At 48.1% G+C, this 5,998-nt stretch overlaps 1 pseudogene; it reads right to left on the reverse strand.

Annotated features, from left to right (window-relative positions):
• Positions 1-275: 275 nt before the first annotated feature.
• Positions 276-5,480, reverse strand: LOC118576188 (annotated as a pseudogene).
• Between the last annotated feature and the right edge of the window lie 518 nt (positions 5,481-5,998).

A 5,998-nucleotide genomic window follows, 5' to 3' on the forward strand; every position in this document is an offset into this window, starting at 1 on the left:
CCCCAAACCAGTCAACTGGACTAATGAAACAGATGCTCTGGCAGGATGTGCCCATACACTAGTTAGTAATGACAAGGATGTGCATCAGGGCCCTCTGATTGGCCGTTCCACCCTGTTCACTGCTCCATGCACTGCTTGGGAACCAATGTCAGCTGGAGTAGTCTTCCAAATTGTTATGCTCTACTGTTTTCCCAAGGAATCTGCCCTACGATGATGGGACAGACAACCTCCTCAGGAATTCTCCAAAGGACTAAACATCAGTGCAGCACACTTACCTCATGAACCCAGCAATCCAGACGGGTTGAAAGGCTTTGGATGTGCAGACTTGGAGGAGCTGGGTTCCCTGCTCAGTGCCCTCAGTCTCAGTGAGTAGTCTCTAGGAAACAGAAGGCCTGGAGGTGTTTTGCTGGAGGATAAAGACAGGATGACTGTTCTTTGAATACCTGGTAGAAATCAAGATTTTGACAAAACAGATGCAGACTGTAGGGCCTGGACCAGCACAGACAGCTTTAATAACCATCCAGCTCAGAGAGACAATGATCTCTTGGCGACAAGTATTGATATGATTAAGATTGAGACCAGTACTGGGATGGGCTTTGGGTACTAGGATATGCATTGGGTACTGGGATGGGCACTGGGTACTAGGATGGGCATTGGGTACTGGGATGCGAACTGAGTACTAGGATCAGCATCAGGGCACTAGGACGGGCATTGGGTACTAGGATGGGCATTGGGAACTAGGATTGGCATTGGGTACTAGGATGGGCATTGGGTACTGGGATTGGCACTGGGGTACTAGGATGGGCATTGAGTACTAGGATGGGCATTGGGTACTAGGATGGGCATTGGGAACTAGGATGGGCATTGGGTACTAGCATGGACATCAGGGTACTAGGATGGGCATTAGCCAGAGTATGCATGACAATGGGGCTGAGATTGACAGATTCCAGAGGCTGCAGAGTCCATGACTGAGGCTGCGACTCCTTGACAGGCAGAAGAAGAACATTTGGTAGTGGAATCTGTAGGGTGATGACTACAGAGGAGTCAGGGGCCACCATGAGACCAGGAAGAGAGACGGGATGACAGGGTATGGAAACCCAGAGATGATCTCTCTCTCAGAATGATTATGGATGTGATGATAGAGGACTCCCCACATGACCCAACCCGAGTCAAAAGCCTCAGAGTACTCCTGAGGAAGAAGGCTCCTCGTTGAGCACTTCCCGGTCCGGCTGAGTGGATTCTGTGGAGGAGCAAAGACAGTTGACACAGCTGCTGGAGAAGGAAACGGAAGAGCAGCAACAGAGAGGGCAAGAAAAACTGCAGCCTCAGGTGGGTGAGCCAGAACTGCACCACAGGTCCAGAGGAGGAGGGGAGAAGAGGAAAGGGGAGCGGGCATGTAAGTGGGGCAACTCTAAGGCATTTCATCTCATACACCAGAAGCCATGGCCTGAGGAATCACTGCTTTTCTCAAGGGAGCCATCTCTGACATCGTTGATTCCTGCTCCACCTTTTCCTACTGCCCTCCCCTCTGGAGGTCAGAGTGTCTCAGCTGATGGACTGGGGTGGTGAACAGGGGTGTGTAAATAGGGGGATTTGAGCTGCAGTCCTTCAGCCTTGGCTTGGGTGTTTTCAGGTGTCCATTGTAAAAGGACTCCAGACCTTAGCACAGCTGACACCATGATGGAAGCCCCACCATTCAGGTCATAAAACTCAGCATGTAGACAGCACCCCCTGACAAAATGGAAACAAAGACTTAATCCAACAAAGTCTCTGGTTCTCAGAAAGTCTCTAAATGCACTAAGTTCTCTCTATTTACTTGTGTAGTTTTGCTCCTGATTAACTGTTCTAACTGAAGTATGTCAACCCAGGATATGGTTTTTGTGCTTAAAAGCTCACCCTGAGAAAGTCTCAGGGCTACACTGGGATACTGAACACCCAGTGTAGTCACTGGATGACCGTAAAGACTTCTTATTGGCATAAACCCATGGCTGAGTAGTCCTCTCGGGTGGCTACCCCACAACACTGTAAGTTTCCTTTACTGGAATTGCACACCAGTGCTCTGGTCTATCATGAGACCTAGATGGTGTGTGGTTTTCTGCTTAGGAGATTTGGTTTCTTGACTTCCTTCAAAAGTAGAGAATAATGGGAAGAGCAGGTTGAAGGTGTTGGTTTCCCTGGCAACACTGTAGCTTGACCTGTGTGCTTTGATGTGCACTGCTGTAGGCACCAACTCCAAAGATGGCAGGCTTTGCTGTTGCAGGAAGTCAGGGTACCTGCAGGAAAATGATTCCCTGGTCTCCCGTGTGAGCCCTAAGCCTGCTGTGCAGGAGCGATGGTTTAGTGTGCTGCTGCAGTGGGCATAGCAAGCCACTTATCCAGTGGACTTGATGGCCAGTAGCTAGAGAGTGGGCTTTTAGAGAGATACCCGTGGTTGAATGCGGTTATGGACAATGAAAGGTAGTTTGCCCTCTTTGTCTATTTTTCTTCAGATAATTGCATCCAAGAGAAAGTGGTTCTATCCCTCTCTCCCACTTTGCTCCTCTGTTAAAATAAAACAAGGATTGACTGAAGCTCCTGAACATATGTAAAACTTGTACAAAGGTGTCTTCTGTGAAAATGACTCACAATCTATAGACATTACTTAGGAGATGCCTTGAGTTGGAAAATCGCATCCTTGGGGTTGAGAGATTTTTGGCTTTCTCCAAATAAATTTACTCTTTAAAGATAAAAACAAAGATTACAGTGGGGTCATGCTGACACTGTCGTCCATTTGGACGCATGTCACCATCTCTTGTGCTGTTGGTTGTTTCTTATTACAGTTTTCCCCAAAAGTCAGCAATATAAATTTAACCAAATTTATAAATACCAAAATCAGCTGTACCAACTCCGCCTTTGTCCATCAGACAACTCCCATATGATGATGGAGATGCTGAGGATGGTGGTAGTGACCGCACAGTGGGTAGTGCTCTTGACAAGTGGACAGCCCTCCCTACATCTCTCACTTACTTCCTCTTCTTCAGCTGAGAGTTGCCAAGGATCACAGGCTGAGTCTCATGATCCCAAACTAGCTGATTAATCCACCACACAATTTGTTTGAAGGTACTCAAACATGGCTTTCTTCTCTCCTCAAATCAACTATTGACCCAGCCTGACACATGGTGAATAGTTTTAATTTCATTGGTCCATCCTGTCACCTTGTCCCCTTCACGTGCTGGCTGCTTGTCAAGAGCTCTATCCACTGTGCGGTCACCACCACCATGCTCTGCATCATCCTCAGCATCTCCATCATCATATGGGAGCTGCCTGAAGGACAAAGGGGGAGCTGGTACAGCTTATATTGGACAGAAAGGACTGTGGCTCACAGCACATTGTCCTGTGGGGAGGTAGGCTGTGGAGCCTCCTTCTCCAGCCCTTCTGTTTCCCTGGCTTCTCATTACCAACACAGCCCTGTCTGTTCATACCCACAAACCACTGTGTGGTTTTAGACCCATCCCCACATTATCTAGTCCTCTCTGGTCCCTCAGTTCAGGCTGCTGTCACATCTTCCTTTGACGCTCAGTCTGTCCATATTAACTATACAGTGAGACATAGAACTACACACTGCTCAACGCTCGGTTCTGTGGACTCAATCCCACACTCTCTGCTTTACAACCTTCACTTCTGGTGCTGTGATAAATACCTGACAGAAGCCAGGGGAAGAGAAAGCTTTCATTCGGCTTACAGTCCCAGGCTGTCTGTAGTCCATCACTGTGAGGAAGTCAAGGCAGGAACTCAAAGCAGATAGCTCAGTTCATCCACGGTCCAGAGTAATGAGAAATGAATACACGCATGCTTACTTAGTTCAGAACCCATACCCAGAGAATTGTGCCCCCCCACGGTGGAGGAATTTACCCACCTCATTTAGAATCATGCAGAAAAATCTTTCCCAGACATGTCCACAGGACAGCTCAAGCTAGACAATCCCTCACTGAAACTCTCTTCTGACATGATTCTAGATGGTGTCAAGATGACAGTTAAAACTAACTACCTCAATCCTCCTTTAATAAGACATCTCCGTGCCTCTAATCTGTCCAGATCATCTCCATTGACCTCCATGTAGCTGGGGGAGGCTGTCACAGGCACCTAGAGGGTCTTGTGGATCTGGTCAATCTCTCTCAACTTCTCCTCCAGCTCCTGAGCCAGGGCCCACAGATCTTCGGCCGACTCTGATTTTGCTCCATCATATAAATGCATTGAGTCCCTTACAAGGCAATACACATCCAGTGCAAGGAAGGCACCCGCAACAGCGGCACCTCTGATTCTGCCTTTTTTAGTCATTGCCAGAGCAGTGCCCTCAAAGACATTCTGCATCTGGTTAGCTTGTTGGGCGGGGATTCTTCTAGTCATCATGAGGAGCTTGGCATCTGCCACTAAGTGAGGGTTGGTTCTGGCTGCCCTAATGGCATGAATGCTTGTCCCAAGGTTTTCAAATTTTTGCAGAGACCATAGGAGCTTTTAGAAAGTTTGAATGCAATCTCTCCCAGGACAAGAAGCGTCTTCATAACGTCCATGGTGTCTGACATCAGGCGCCTGGCTTCAGCCTCATCTGCCCACTTGCTTGATTCCTCCACAACTACAGTGGCGGCACCAGTCACAGTAGCCACTGCCCCCAGCCCCAGCCCAGTGGCTGAGAGCAGCAGACTGCCACCTGCTGTCACAGGAGCCAGAGCTACACCCAGGATGCCCAGGACTCCAGAGGCAGTGCTGGTGGAGTTGGTCACCAGGTTGGAGATGGTACAGGCTCTGTGCACCTGGTCAGGGTGGTCAGCCAGAGCTCGGAGCTTCCTGATGTTTCCCTCCAGCTTCCTGTTCAACTCAGGAAAAGCTTCCAGAAACCTCTTCCTGTCCTGCAGCTCTCATTGAAGCCGCTCTTTGTCCCCCAGGGCCGGGAGCCCCAGGAGCAGCTTACACAGTGCAGCTTCCTCATCCCTGTAACAGAAGAGGTCAGCGCATCAGAAAGAAGGCTTGTTTCACTGTAGGATGACCTATCCCCTTCACATCACAGACTTGTGTTATAGATCCAATGGGAAGGTATTTTACTACATGCAGGACTCTGCACTCCACAAGGAACACTGATGATCACAGACACTCCACGGTTCTTAGTCCATAGGTGTCAGTGTGTGAAGAAGTCATGTGAAGACACACATTAGTGGCATGTCCATGAAAAAGAAGCCTTCATCCAAGGCCTGTGCCCTCACTTCCAAATATTTGCCCAATGGGAATTCTGTAGATGAGCACAGGTTTGTGGGATCAGAGCAAAACTGGGGGCAATCTGGGGGGTCTAGGGGAGATGACCTGGACAATCCAGCCTCTGCCACCAACACCTTCCAGGCGTCATCTTTGGCCAACAGGAGCTGCAGGTCTCTTCTGCTTGCTGAGTCCTGCAGATACTCAGTGACTTCCTGGATGAAGTGTCTCCTCCTCAATACTTGGGAAGAAACAGAATGAGATCAGAGGACAGCATGGCCGAGTTTAAATTGCAAAGCTTGTGTGGCATTTAGCAGACAAGGTATTTAGAATCTGCCACTGGGTACCTGATGGAGTCAGCAGTGCTAGGGAATGAGTTGTGATCTTCACTTCATGTATAAAAGGTGGTATGGCAGCAACCAGTTTTAGACATGAGTCTCTAGGAAAGTGAGGTAACAACAGAGTAGGTGATGTCACAAATCTACATCCCTATCCATGAAAGCGTGGTGCTGATAACAAAAAGAATAGACACCATATATATAATGTCATCTATCATTTACCATTCTATCTATCTCAATAGTTCTAAATCTTCCTAATACTGTTATCCTTGGATACTATTCCTCATGTTGGGGTGACCCCAACCACAAAATTATTTTGGTTACTAATTAGTAACTGTAATTTTGCTATTGTTATGGATCATAATACGAATACCTGTGTTTCCTGATGGTCTTAGTTGACCCTGGTGAAAGGGTTGTTCAACCTCCAAAGTGAT

Source organism: Onychomys torridus, unplaced genomic scaffold, assembly GCF_903995425.1.
Source record: "Onychomys torridus unplaced genomic scaffold, mOncTor1.1, whole genome shotgun sequence".
NCBI lineage: Eukaryota > Metazoa > Chordata > Mammalia > Rodentia > Cricetidae > Onychomys > Onychomys torridus.